The 14,769-nt window shown below is 37.9% G+C and overlaps 1 long non-coding RNA gene across 1 annotated transcript; it reads right to left on the reverse strand.

Annotated features, from left to right (window-relative positions):
• Positions 1-2,590: 2,590 nt before the first annotated feature.
• Positions 2,591-9,133, reverse strand: LOC147077570 (uncharacterized). Its single transcript, XR_015069851.1, has 4 exons — positions 8,955-9,133; positions 8,519-8,650; positions 7,766-7,918; positions 2,591-4,842 (listed from the first exon to the last, which is right to left on the reverse strand). It is a non-coding gene; the product is annotated as an uncharacterized LOC147077570 (long non-coding RNA).
• Between the last annotated feature and the right edge of the window lie 5,636 nt (positions 9,134-14,769).

Genomic DNA, 14,769 nt, shown 5'->3' on the forward strand with positions numbered 1-14,769 from the left:
ATTTTTATTTTTACTATTAATAACATTATTATCAATTTTTCGGAACGCGAGATGTATATTATGTTTAAGTATGTACAATTATTTTATTGCAATCTCTGGAAGCCTAAATTTTTTCGCTTTCGATCTCGCTATCACCGAGAAGCGCTTTAGCGCTACAAGCGAACTCCTATCACAAAAGCGGTGGACACAAATGCAGCGTTGCTTTTTTTGCGTTCTGACAAACGACGTTGCCGGATAATTTCTTTCTCGTTATCGACCATTACTATGAATCAGCTCGGAAATGGTTCCGGCCTCTGGGCGTTTATAAACATAATACAAAATCCCCTTTATTCGTATACAAAAGTCTCCTTATAATATACGAGCGCGACACCGGTGTCCCGTCTGAAACCGGAGCGACGTTTAGTAAACTTAACATAACTTCATCTTGACGTGTACCTATAACAGAAAAAGCGTACGTCAGTTTACTGGAAGCCAGGCGGGAACACCAGCAATTTACATGACTGAGTACTGTCACCAGACATAAAAAAGGCCCTGATGCCCGACAGTTTCAAATTCCAGATCAACAATTTAACAACAAAAATATCCAGCTCCCCTGTAGAATGTTTAGAACCTCTGACTTACACGAAAATATTACAAATAACATTTCGTAAACGGTCATTCAGAAAAGATGCATTTGATTACCTGGCCCAAGGACAGAAGCGGCCCGTCCCGAAATGTTTTTCCCGTTAGTCAGTGACCTTCCCCTTTCTCTTCCCCACCGTAGGATAGACCCGGCAAAATTAAAAGATGCTTTCGAAAAATAAAGTCAGTCCAGATCTACCCTACAATGGAGTGATGACAAAAATAAGTGTTACGCCAGCGGGTGGCGTCGCCCGCGTAAATCGCAAAAATCAACCGCGCTTCTAGCCAATTACTAAATGAACTTTTTATTATTAATAAATATTGTGGTAAATAACAAGTATCCGATAAAGTGTATCGATGGCGCCCCGGCCCATTTTTAAATCAATCGTTAATAACCCGGAATCGCTGTAATACCAATCGGTGACTCGCGCAAAAATCCAATGAAAGTTAATCAATTCCCTAGTGAGAGAAGAAGTGAATCAGTGCTTAGTGCGCGGGATAATAATGATAAACCGACCCCTAATATAAAGACAGTGCGGTGACTAATTTAAGACCTCCTTAGATGTAAATGTTGTAATATTATCAATGTTTACCTATGCCCTAGCGTTAATAAATTTAGTTCCACGTGGAACCGTCGAATCAAATATGTGTTTTATATAAATTAAACCTCGTGATGTCACACCACCCTCAAATTAAGTGATGCCTTTGAAGAATGCTGCCAGCATTCATGTGAGTCCCTCCATTCTTCCCGGTATTAGTACCTACTTCAAAATGCTGTATAATTATTCAAGAATGAAAACCTAAACCTATCCTAAGATAATCCAACAAATAATCCAGTAATCGTCTCGGCTATTTTCAATTTATTTGCCGCTGGCTTCCACTAAATAATAGACAAAAACCGATAAAACAATATTTAATATCATTGTCAAAACAATAGAAACCAATTCATTATTGTGTTTATACGGTTGAATATAGCAAGATGTGTAGGTATTTTGTAATAGGCGAAGTTGTGGTTCTGATTTACCTTCGTTTTCATTCGCTTTTTATTGATAAACTTTGGTCAGGGTTGTGAATTTGGGCCCCGCATCAGTCGAAGTACTGTGGTGGAGGGAATCCAAAAGAAACTTTTAAGACTTCTTTACTTTCGGCTGTATGGATATTATCCCTGGCTCTATCCGACTGATTTTCTCTTTGGGATGCTTACATACTGTAGCTTAAAATTTAGAAGGGATCTTTTATTTTTATTTATTATTTTTATATTATTTTTTCAGACTTATACGCGGCGTAAATGTGAACTCTGCCATTCTTGGTGGTGTTGGCTTGTGTGTCTTTGATAATTACCTTAGGAATCGATGGCATACGTTGTTTGTTCTACCACGGTGCAGAACTAACCTGCCATTAGTAATGCCAATTAGGAGGGCAGTAACCATGTTTAATGAAATAGCTTTGGATATTGATATATTCCACTTACGTGAGGGTGAATTTAGGTGGACGTTGTTTTATAAGTTTTTAAGATAGGGTCTATCAAAGTTCACTCTGTGTGCTTCCATCTACTTTTATTTTGTCACTTATTTTATTTATTTTCTTATTTTATTACTTATTATCGCCGAAAGGACGGCCGCTGGACAAATGCCGTCATCCAGTGGTACTCAAGGGGCACGAAACGGCCACAGGATCGCCCTAAAAGCCGCTGGATTGACGAACTGGTAAAGTTCGGCGGAAATACGTGGCAGCGAACGACACAGAACAGAGAAAGTTGGAGAAAGCTTAGGGAGGCCTTCATCCAGCAGTGAATTGACCCCGGCTGATGATGATGATATATATTATTGGTTAATTTAATAAAACGCAAATTTTTTAGTGCTTCATCATTTTCCGCCTCAGAGAGACAATTCTAAAGTTGATAATGTCTTTCTGAAGCAGACGAAACCGGTCCAGATTTATTAAAAAGTAAAAGTAAAATAAGTACTTATAATTTTCAGATTTATTAAATCAATAATACAATGCAGTTCCACCATTTATTGACAGTTAACACATTAAAAGAAATTCCAATATGTAATTGACATAATTCATTATTTTTAAATTGTTTTCCCTTGTCAGCTAGACACGACACTGCGCCTTCAAGAATACATGTCGCTCTGAAATCTCTTAGCATAATAATTCCAAGCCATAACAACATGTCGTAGGTCTCCAGTGTGCACTTTATAGATAGATGGTATTTAACTACCTTCCAGGAAGCCAGAATCTATTTTGCTGGAAGCAGAAAGGAAGGAAGGTTGAAGTTTTTTCTCGAAACCAAGTAAAGCTACCTCCAGCCTTCTCGGTACCCAGTTTTTTTGCTGCCACGTGCATTCTCCAAACACTATGAATCGAGCGGGCTTAAGGGTGTACCTGTGGGCATTTAGTGCTCCGCTCTTTGGGTACCACTGTAGGACGCCATTTGTCCAGCGGTTGTCCACTCACTGACAAGACATCTCTAGTCTATTTCCATTTCATCTGTTTAGCGAGCTCAATCACATCGCGTTTTTTTGTGTGCTTCCTTGTCCATTAGTTTTTTTTGCAATCTTTACCGTTGTGCCCAAGAAACACCTTTTCATGTCAAGTTGCGCAAGCTATCCATTTTTTAAATTTTATCTTACATTAAGAGTTCATGTTTCAGACACTTACGTGAGCGTTGGTAGCACGCATGGGTTGAACACTTTACGCAGACACAATGTGAGAGAATGCTAAAAGTACCACCTGCATAATATGAATAATATTTTTTTTAAAAGGTTATTCACCAACATGTCTCGATTCATGTTTTATAAGATGACGAAGTTGCAAGCATCTATATGAACATACATTTCATTTATAAGGTTTTTCACCAGTATGTGTCATTTTATGTGTTTTAAGATAACTAGATTCCGAGCATCTATATGAACATACATTGCATTTATAAGGTTTTTCACCGGTATGTTTAATTTTATGTTTTTTTAGACTACCAGATGTTGAGGATCTATATGGACATTCATTGCATTTATAAGGTTTTTCACCAGTATGGGTCATTATATGGTTTTTAAGACTACTAGATGTCGTACATATAAATGAACATAGTTTGCATTTATAAGGTTTTTCGCCAGTATGTGTCATTTTATGTCTTTTAAGATGACCAGATATCGATGATCTATATGAACATACATTGCATTTATAAGGTTTTTCACCGGTATGTTTCATTTTATGTGATTTAAGATAACTAGATGTCGAGCAACTATACGAACATACATTGCATTTATAAGGTTTTTCACCGGTATGTGTCATTTTATGTTTTTTAAGATGACCAGATGCCGAGGATCTATATGAACATATATTGCATTTATAAGGTGTTTCACCGGTATGTTTCATTTTATGTTTTTTAAGACTACCAGGTGTTGAGGATCTATATGGACATTCATTGCATTTATAAGGTTTTTCACCAGTATGGGTCATTATATGGTTTTTAAGATTACTAGATGTCGTACATATAAATGAACATAGTTTGCATTTATAAGGTTTTTCATTAGTATGTGTCATTTTATGTGTTTTAAGGTAACAAGATGTCGAGCACCTATACGAACATACATTGCATTTATAAGGTTTTTCACCGGTATGTGTCATTTTATGTTTTTTAAGATGACCAGATGCTGAGGATCTATATGAACATATATTGCATTTATAAGGTTTTTCACCGGTATGTTTCATTTTATGTCTTTTAAGACTACCAGATGTTGAGGATCTATATGGACATTCATTGCATTTATAAGGTTTTTCACCAGTATGGGTCATTATATGGTTTTTAAGATTACTAGATGTCGAGCATCTATATGAGCATACATTGCATTTATGAGGTTTTTCACCAGTAATTGTCTTTGAATGTACTTTGACATTACTATGTTGCGAGACTAATACGCTCTGATTTTGATCAGGAATCACGTCCATGTGCACCATTTTATGAGTTTTAAGAGCATTTTCGCATCCAAAAACTGCGTTACAAATGCAGCAAATCAAATTACGTGAGAAATGGTTTACTCTTCTAAGAATAAGTCGGATTTCCTTCGGAGCACCTCGTTCTAATATTTCTTGTTTAATGCTATTCTCATCTATCGTCACTTCTGAATACTGTATTTTTCTATCCTGGATGCCATCACCTGAGGATTGTTGACTCTCAACTGTATCGTGATGCTTCGTGAAAAATCCCTTGGTAGAAACCTAGAAAAATCGTAATAATCGATATCAATATTATCAATTATTGTGAGTTATAATATTCAATTTGTTTTTTTGACGCTTTTGTTTTTCAGCGCTTTCAGACAATATTAAAGAGCGAAGTGAGAGTGAAATATTGTTACGGAAAGATCCATAAGTGGGTCAAAACAATGCACTTATATGTATGTATACATCATCTTCGAGAACAATAATTATATTTTGTTCTATTCTAGTGTGTCGTTGGAGAGGGTGCGCAGTGCCTGCCATGCTGAAAGGTAAAGCTATAAAATTATATTTAAATTTCATCAAGCAACCTCGATCATTAACAGTATTTTAATATTTCATACATCAGATTTATTAGATTATTAACGACAGGTACTATTCCGTATGGGAGAAAATAATTCCCAGTAGAAACCTTTACTGTTGGTTTCAATATATCGTGAATTTGGAACATGATTATTAAAAACATTATCACTATTATTGATGTGCAAATAGATTAATAACGTTTGGCTTGCCCACTTTTGCGGCACACGTTGCTTTCGTCTATAAATTAATGGTCGTTTAACGATAAAGAGTTATTTGAACACAAATTTCCATTAACTTTTATTTGTCTAGTCTGCAACAGATTACGGGGAAGGGGTCCAATCACTTATCCACACTAAAAATATACGCTGCATGCAAGGAGAAGTGAACCGAGAATATCTTACTTTAGAGATGAATCTTTAAACACAGCACAAGACTGCACTCATTAAAGATGGTATTTGGTTTTATAATATTAATAATTTATAACAAAGCACATGGGAGACTTCAAATTTTATGTCAGGAGAAATATTGCTAGTTTAATGACTACTTAATGCGATTTGCATTAAATGTCAGTTACCTTTTTGTTTATTGTGATTTCACAACTATTTTTTTTTGCTTAGATAGAACTTACGAAAGGGTTAACTGTCAAACCGAGCTGTGATACTGCGCATACTTTTTGACATTTATGAACAGTATTTAGACAGGCAACCGTGAATAGAGTGACGATCGAGCACCGATTCCAAATTGTCAAAATAATCTTTGACTAAACGGATTAGTTAATAGACAAAATTGGCGTCTATGGAGTCCAATCTGGATGCTGCCCTACATACTCAATTACATCAAATAAATGCACTCTTTTCTGCGGTTCACATGCTGGTGAAATGATCGAACTTTATTTATCAAAAAATGAAGCCGGCACTCGCGTTACGGTCAATGGAGATCATTAGATCATTGGTCAATATCAATGATATTTTTTGCTATTGCATATATGGATGACATTGATGCGGATAAGATGTAGTACTTACAGTATGAAACTACGTAGTTATAACTGCTACCGAGGATGTTATACGTAGCTAAAATTTCAAGTAATTTATGGTTAATAAGTTGCTGATTAGCAATCACGTCCGTGTGAATCAGTTTGTTACTTTAGATTCTTTCATCATCCAAAATTGCGTTCCAAAGCCCGCGCCGACTTAAGCCCGAGATTTTCCCTACAGACGGACGCCAGCGGACACGGAATGGGGGCTGTCCTCATCCAAGATAGGGACGACGGCGATCGACACATCATTTTATACGCCAGCTGTTGCCTATCTGCAGTGGAACACAAATACCACAGCAATGAACAAGAGGCCTCCGAGATCACCTGGGCTATTAAACGTTACAGGGTCTGCCTAGAAGAACGAGAGTTCACCCTGTTAACCGACAATAAGGGGCTCATTTGGCTTCAACAAGCGAAAGACCAAAAAGCGAAACTAACCCGATGGGCGATCCTATTTTCAGAGTTTTCTTTCACCATTACCCACTGTCAAGGGAAAAATAACCAACAACCGGACGCTTTATCTCGGAACCGCAACCGTCAGAAGACATAGACATGGACGTATGAGCATACCAGAGCAACCGAAAACAGATCCAACCCCCATGGATTTAGTGCTGGAGTTACCAGACCTGGCGACTGACATAGTACAAAAGCAACGAGACGATCCGGAGTTGGCGAAGCTTTACAGAAGGCCGCATACAGAAGCGCGCCGCCCATGGGACATAGCATCCAATACCACTAAGAATGGCAGTTTTCATTTACGCTGCGTATGAGACGGTAAAAATATGTAGCAAATTAAGATCCTTCTAAACTTTAAGCTAGTGAGCAAAACCTAATAATCAGTATACCTCGCCCGGCAAATCTTTATGAATAGAACCACGCTGGAGCAATGCTAATTAGGTATCCGTATTTACTTAGCAAATTTGTTGTCGATTTACGCAAATTAAAACTATTTTTTTCTAAATGCCTTTATTCCACTCTACACTATCGAGTTCTTTCGGAATTTGGCACTCAAACTACTCAACTTGATGCTAACCCAACTTATAACTGCATTTTATCGCAAAATTGTGTTTAGCGATGACGCTCATTTTTGTTTAACGGATTTGTTAATAAGGAAAATTTCCTACACGGGAAAATACAAATCTAGAAGACTTCCTATAATTTATTACATTCATAAAAATGCATCATTTGGTGCGGTTTACACGCTGGTGGCATCGCTGCACAATTTTTCAAAAATGGCGCCAAAGCTCTCGTTTAGGTGAATGGATATCCTTGTCGAGCCATGATTATTACATTGTTTTAAATATGGAATCATTCGAAAGAACAGTGATTTCAACAGGAAGTGCCATACAGCTACCGCAACTATCGCTTTATTTGTATCAAGATTTGGAGATAAATTGATTTTGAGAAATGGATTCGTGAAGTCACTGTTATATGCTGATAAACCAGCATCATTTAACGCATTAGAAGCCAACATCTCCTGTACTATACGACCAGCAGTGCTTTAATAAAAATAGTCCGAATTGGGCGCCGAGTATTTGACTTCGGCCTATCAGACTTTAAAAAAACCGCATTTGTTTTTAAACATACCTGGTCTAATGGCTTATACTGTAGATTAGAGCAGCCAGGTTGAGTTAATTTATCATTGATTTGGTGAATTGCATTCTCAACTAATTCTTCTTTGATGATGGCTTCCTCATCATTATTCTCATACTGAATATTCTTCAGACCGTTTTCGCACTTCTGAAAATAACATTATAAATATTAAGTAATAGTATCATCATTACGATAAGCCAGAGAAGGTCTCCCAGAGCTCTTTCTTCAATAATTTTTGATCGCGACTTTGAAATCGCCAATGTTTGACTTAATTTGGCAGGTGAATGTATAATCACCGAACGACATTCCAATGTTATGGGCAATCCGACAAAATAGTGCACACTTTTTCGATTATACTTATTTGTTTTAGTTGAATTAGGAGTACATTTCACAGATGGCTTTAAAATTCATTAAGCCTTGCTTATACCAAACCATAACTAATAAAAAATATTCTTCGATGTATAAAATATCCAAAGATCTGTATGATTTAATAACATGATTTAAGATATTATTTAGATGGACGAAAAATTTTGGACTATTATTTGTTATGGCTTGGCTTCGCGGGGTTTTGTTGAATTTTAAAAACTAACCAACACATCAATAAATTATGGTAACCTTAATCTAATGAAAACAAATATGTATGACTGACAAAGTTTTGTGTGTACTATTATGTTGCATATTAGCATATATAATACATTATATACCGAACAACAATAATCAAATGAGCATGTATATCATATGAGTTACCTGTGAATTACTTGCAAACGTCGACGCATCAAACTTTTCATACAAGTGACTGCTTTGGTCGCATGGAAAAGCCACTTCTGGTTGATCATCTGTCTCAGATTTTATATTAGAGAGGTCCGCCATATTAAGGTACTGAAAAAAGCATTATTACATTTTGTAAACACGGTGAAAACAGTTTTGGGTCACGTAATCACCACATAACATTGTATAATATTTATATTAAACATGAATTAGTAGATAAATTAACCTAACCTCTAATAACACAGATGTATCGTAGCTGTCAAATTGTATACACATGTATTTTTTGAAACAACGTTTAATATCACTTTATGTTCATACATAGTTTGTAAAAAAGCCACAGCTTATAATATAAAACGAATCATTGTTATTCTCAATATAATGTTATTGTAAAAAAAAATTGTTTCCAAAAACTAACCTCGAAATTGCAACTTGAAACGACCGCATTGTTTGGATGGATACTCAGCGTGTCAAACAAAGGCTTGCCTTCTATATCGGAGTGTCCTCCATCACATCGTTGCTTTGCATCCATGTTAAGGGTATATATTCCAGAAGCCACGTGTTATGTGACAGACAGGATCCTTTCAAGGTAATATTAGAAAAGTGTTGCCGCAATACTGAAAAGTATTCCCGTGGAAACTAGGTACCTATAATAAAAATATACACTTGACACGGTGACACAATTATATGTATGTTTTGTTGTCTAACCAAAACAATGGTACGAAAATGATCGTCAGCATTTCATCAATCATATTCATAACAAATAAATCAAATTCATTTTTTTCTCCTATAATGTTAACACTGACGATATCTTTTTCGTGACGGCTCCACACTCTACTAGTCTCCAGCGTCAGGACACACGTTTTAGTTACGATAAGCGCTTGGCCGTAGTCATGGGGCGTCTTCGACGCGGAATTGGCGCGGGGACGGGCACGGGTAGAGTGTCCGTAGTAGCCCGCGCGCGTCCAGTCGTGTTCAGCGTCAAATCAGGGATAGGAAACCATAAACACAGAAAAGTTTTTACTGGAAAACTCCTATTTGAAATGGCAAAACTTTGCACCAAAATATGGGGCCAATGAAATCAATATGGAAAGCACTAATTTAGCAGAAGAATTTTATAACTTAGACAAGAAACTGCGGGAACAACCAGACAAGTTTTTCGAAAAAGAGTAACATGAGAAAATATTTGATTAGGTATATTCTAATTGATCTAAGTTTTTATCTATTCTTTTTGAGTATTTTTTTGCGATCCGACTATCGCCTTTTGGCATCTTCAAACACCACCAATGGTGAATATACACTGTCATCTGATACAGTTAATTCCTGTTTATTTGGTAAATTTATATTTATGAATTTAAATTCAAATTCCATCAAGTACCCTTGGTCGATTTTATAATTTGATTATATATTGGATAATATGTAAGTTAAAGTTTAAAAAAGACTTTTCGGTTCATATAGTGTGAATGTAGGTGTAGAATGTACGCTTCATAACTTTGCACCCCGGCTCTAGGATGGAAATGATGTACCTACTTAATATATTTTATTTTTATTATGTTTATATTTTTTTATTAAGGAAAACAAACAGTTACATAGACTACAAATATGTATAAAATAGACTAGAAAAAGATATTGCAACAAGCAAAGTTTCCATATAAATAATTATAATAATTATAGTTAATCATATTAAAATTTAAATACAGAGAAATTAGATAAAGAGATAAATGAGAAAGAATATTGAATAATTATAGACAAAAAAAAAGATTTTTTTATGTACCTACCTTTATAACTATAAGTAAAATAAATATACAATATTATATGTGCGTTAAGAATTATTGAAATTTAAAGATATTATTTTTACATAATATATATTTATTTAGTACTACATATTATATTAATACAAGTGAATATATAATTTTTATATATATTTGATATAATTTTATGCGACGTAATAAGGCAAAGAGGCGTATCAGTGTAGTGAAAAGTGCAACGTTATAAAACGTATACCTACTTTACATCACTTCGCACTATCTATGCTTTGTGAAAATAATACCATAAATACACCAGACGCACGCGGTAAGCTCATGATGGTTTGAGACACCCGCAACTCGCTCGTTTCCCGCGTCGGTGCCCGTCCATTCAGTGCGGACACCTCTATGCGCGCAGTATGGGAAGAGCCCGCCGCATGTACGATCTTGCCTGCGTTGAGCTAGACGCGCCAAAACAACACGCGCGAACACCCGTCCCCGCGCATTGTCTACGGACACGTCGAGACGTGTTCATACGTTTGAGTTGCCCGCCCCGCCGCCGCCCCGCGCCCGCCTAACCACCACGGACGAGCACTAAAAGTTCTACGTGTAGTCGGTGTTCTTGACATTAGCATCTGTAACATAATAACTACAAAATTCAATACTTACATTATTGTTTATCAGATAATAGCTACACGGAATATTATTAACTGTATTTCGGCAACACTTATATACATCAGAACAGAAAGTTGTCTCTAGCACATTGCATACGATTGTTGATACGCAAACATGGAAGTCAAGCGAGAATGTGATGGAGACCAATCTGGTACTGAAGACAAGTTTGATGTTACAACCAGCCACCAAAACAGCACTGACACGTTCACCTATATAAAGCATGAGAACATGGACGATTTCAGTTGTGATTTTGAGGTTAGTTTTTATTTATTAAGTCCTTTCCTGCGATTTTTTATAATCATTTTAGCAGAATACCTTCGATAAGTTTATATTTTTTACAAATTGTTTAAGAACATACGAGGATGTCAAACTTTCTTTCAAAAACCTTTTGACATACATTTAGACAGCTACCTACCTCAATTATATAAGTAAGCATTGTTATAAAATGGGTACGCGAGCTCAAAATTGTTTTTTTATATGATTACAAAAATGCATAATGTTTCCTTCAGTATCCAGCAACGCGACTCGCTGAAATTAATCCCGAGATTGACCTCCAGCTGGTTGACGTTAAACGCGAGTTCGTTGCAGATGCAATACACCCTTTCCATGATGAAGATCCAACACCTGGATGTTCGCATTCAGATAACGGACCAGTACAGCAGGTAATTGTATATTATGCGATATTTTCTTCCATCGGCTATGTATCCTATCACAGCGTTGTGACTAAATTTAAATAGGTAGATATTATCCTCGTCTCGGTTATACACGCTTCCTACAACTATTTCACTTACCTATTTATCTGGTTTAGTGTGAGTGGGCGCATTGACCTACAGTATTTGAATGTGATGTCTGTCACTGATGATGACCAATCGACCTCTTCTTTCAGAAAGTACTTTTGAGATAATATTATTGTTTGTAGGTAGGTAGCAGAAGACGTCACATGCTGGCATGGCGACAAAGTAAGTCTGTGGTTTTGTCATTCCGCAGATTATTTTGAATGATCTAATTTCAATGAACTTTAACAGTTTGTACGTGTGCGTACTTTAAAATTACTTGCGATATTGCATCCATACATAATATTGTGAATAATGCCAGCGCCATCTTAAGATACAAAGCTTGAGCATATCTTTTTGTACACGCATTTCTCAAACGAGTGATCCCACTGTTCAGCTGTCAAAATCAGATTTCAGATTGCCTCCAAACCAACATAATTATAAGGTCTTTCTCGTTTCGTATTGAATTATTATAAAAAAATCGCAAATCAAATTTATAACCTATCAGTGTTTTTGTTATAAATATACATTCCTGTTATTCGTCAGTTATCAAAGTCAAACTATTTCTTCGTGCAAAAAACGGTGGTAACATCGATTTCCGAAAAATGTCTTCTTTAGCATTGAGCTATACATTACGTTTGTGGAAGATGTGTTAATGTTAGTCTAGTAATTATGATGTACCCCATCTATCAAAATCAATCCAATCCCATTTTCAAGGCAGCTGCGAACCTGCAGACAATAGATTAGGGATGGGCATACACGAGGTCAACGAGAACCACATTCTCGATTTTCATAATTATATACTTTACCACACTATTCACGTTCTCACATAAATCGAGTAGGTTATCTCCTTCTTCTTTTTTTGCTCATATCCGCCCCTTAACTGGAGCATATGGACACCACGCGGCGCCTCCAAGAATCCCTGTCGCTCGCTAGTCTTCTTGCTTCGTTCCAGGTTAAACCAGCATCCCGTAGCTCCGCCGTATACACTCTGTAGATTGTATTTAGCGGCCTTCCAGGACGCCGGAATCCGGTCGGCTTGAAGAACAGGCAAGCCAGGTTAAAGTTCTCTTCTGGCATCCGCAGCACGTGACCGAGCCAGGTCCAACGTCGCCTCTTCACTTTCAGCATGATGAGAGGCTGCTTGGTACGTTCTCTTACCTCCTCGTTGCCCCTTGGGAGGCCCCGCCTGGCGACTGAATTTTACTCGGATGTTTCCAATAAGTAACTCATGATCGCTATGGATATCGGCGCCTCTGTAAGTACGCACCTCGAGAAGTTCCTTTTGGTGCTTCAAGCTGTACAAGGAGTGGTCAATCTGCGTCCATCAGGAGACGTCCACGTATATTTGTGAATGTCTTTGTGGGGAAAAACAGTGCCTCCGATTGCAAGCAATTCTACGAGCTGCCACCATTATCGTTGGGGTCACCGAGGCCATGTCGTCCCATCACCGTGGGGCCAAGCACAGGGTCTGCTCCTACTCTCGCATTATAATCCCCCATTACAATCACGTGGTCTCTTCGGGGGATGGCGGAGACTGCCGGGTGGAGAGAATCGTAAAAAGCATCCTTTGTCTGCGCGTCGTCATCCTCAGTGGGGGCATAGCACTGAAAGACGGTCAAGGAGATACCAGGCGTCTTGAAGGAGGCACGTATCAGTCTCTCCGAGATTGGTTCCCATTTCACGAGGCAACGGGCCGCTCTCTTTGACATCAATACTGCCACTCCCTGGCGATGGTATTGCTCATGCCCTGAGTAGACAATAGAGTATTCCTCAATCAACTTTCTCCCGGCTCCTTTCCAGCGCACTTCGCTCAGCCCTAGGTTGTCCACACCGTAGGTGTGCATAATGCGTGTGGCGTGCAGGTCCTTTCCGGGGGTACGCAGGGTGCGAACATTATATGTCCCAATGCGCATACCTACTCGACTTGTTAGAGAGGATTACTCTACCTGTTTCATTGTCCATTTCCATGCAATGTCGTCGTTTTCAGAGTCGGTTTTTTTTTTTTTTTTAGAATTATTAATAACCATGTCCTTGCTTTTTCGTACAAGGTGGTTGTTAGTAATTTTCAACAATCACAAACACCCAGGCTTTGAGAAAAACACATAAATGTTTTTGTCATGACCGGGAATCGAACCCAGGAACTCTCGGGTGGAAGGCGAGCGCCTTACCAACTGCACCGTCCGAGACTGCTGTGTAAGTGTTTTGTTTACCTCTTTCGTTTAAGGAGGCAAGGTGATTAGCCCACCGCTCACAAGGCCTGAGCCACGAAGGGCCCTGAAGGTCGGCTCGACCAGGTTTTTCTGTCGGGGATTTCCTTGCCTTAGCCAGAAGGCCAGTTTTATGGCGCCGGTCAGTCGCCCTTCGCTCCCTGCTGTTAGCTACAGCGTACACTGCATTGCCCTGAGGTCGCCGCGGGGAGGCCAGCTGATGGGACTTGCTGGCAGTTTGGCATTTCCCAACTTTTACTATGGACACATCTACTGGCGTCAATGTGTCGACTTGGGGCTGACCAGCCGTTGACCGCCGGTTTATAGAAAGTCTTAAATGACATCACAATAGTTAATTGGAATTAAAGATCTGAAAAAACACGGTTTCTGATAGAAAACGCGTTTTATAAAATGATATAAGTATCTATTAATAATTATGATTGTGTCAAGCCTTTTAAGATTGTGCTTGATTTAAATTGAAGTATGTTCGGGACTCCAAAAATCGAAGTAAAAACAAAGATGATGTACAGATTTTTACCACCCAGTACCACAGTCGGTTTTAATCGATTGATCACTCCGCGCAACGCCGACTCAAGTACAAGCCTAAGCATTCAGAAACTTTCCGACAACGAGTGGTCTTACCTCTCCTGCGCATCCCACTGCTGTTTGGTAATTATTCAATGGTATTTACCAATCGATGCGCAAACGGAACCGACGAAACTCGTGCATAAATGACAGATCGTATTGTATAAAAAAATAATAGGCAAATACTCTTCCAGAATTTACGTTTAACGTAAATATATAATTGAACATATCGCTCCTCATGCTTT

The sequence above is a fragment of the Rhyacophila brunnea genome, unplaced genomic scaffold (genome assembly GCF_057557595.1).
Source record: "Rhyacophila brunnea isolate RB1 unplaced genomic scaffold, BYU_Rbru_1.0 scaffold_13, whole genome shotgun sequence".
Lineage (NCBI taxonomy): Eukaryota > Metazoa > Arthropoda > Insecta > Trichoptera > Rhyacophilidae > Rhyacophila > Rhyacophila brunnea.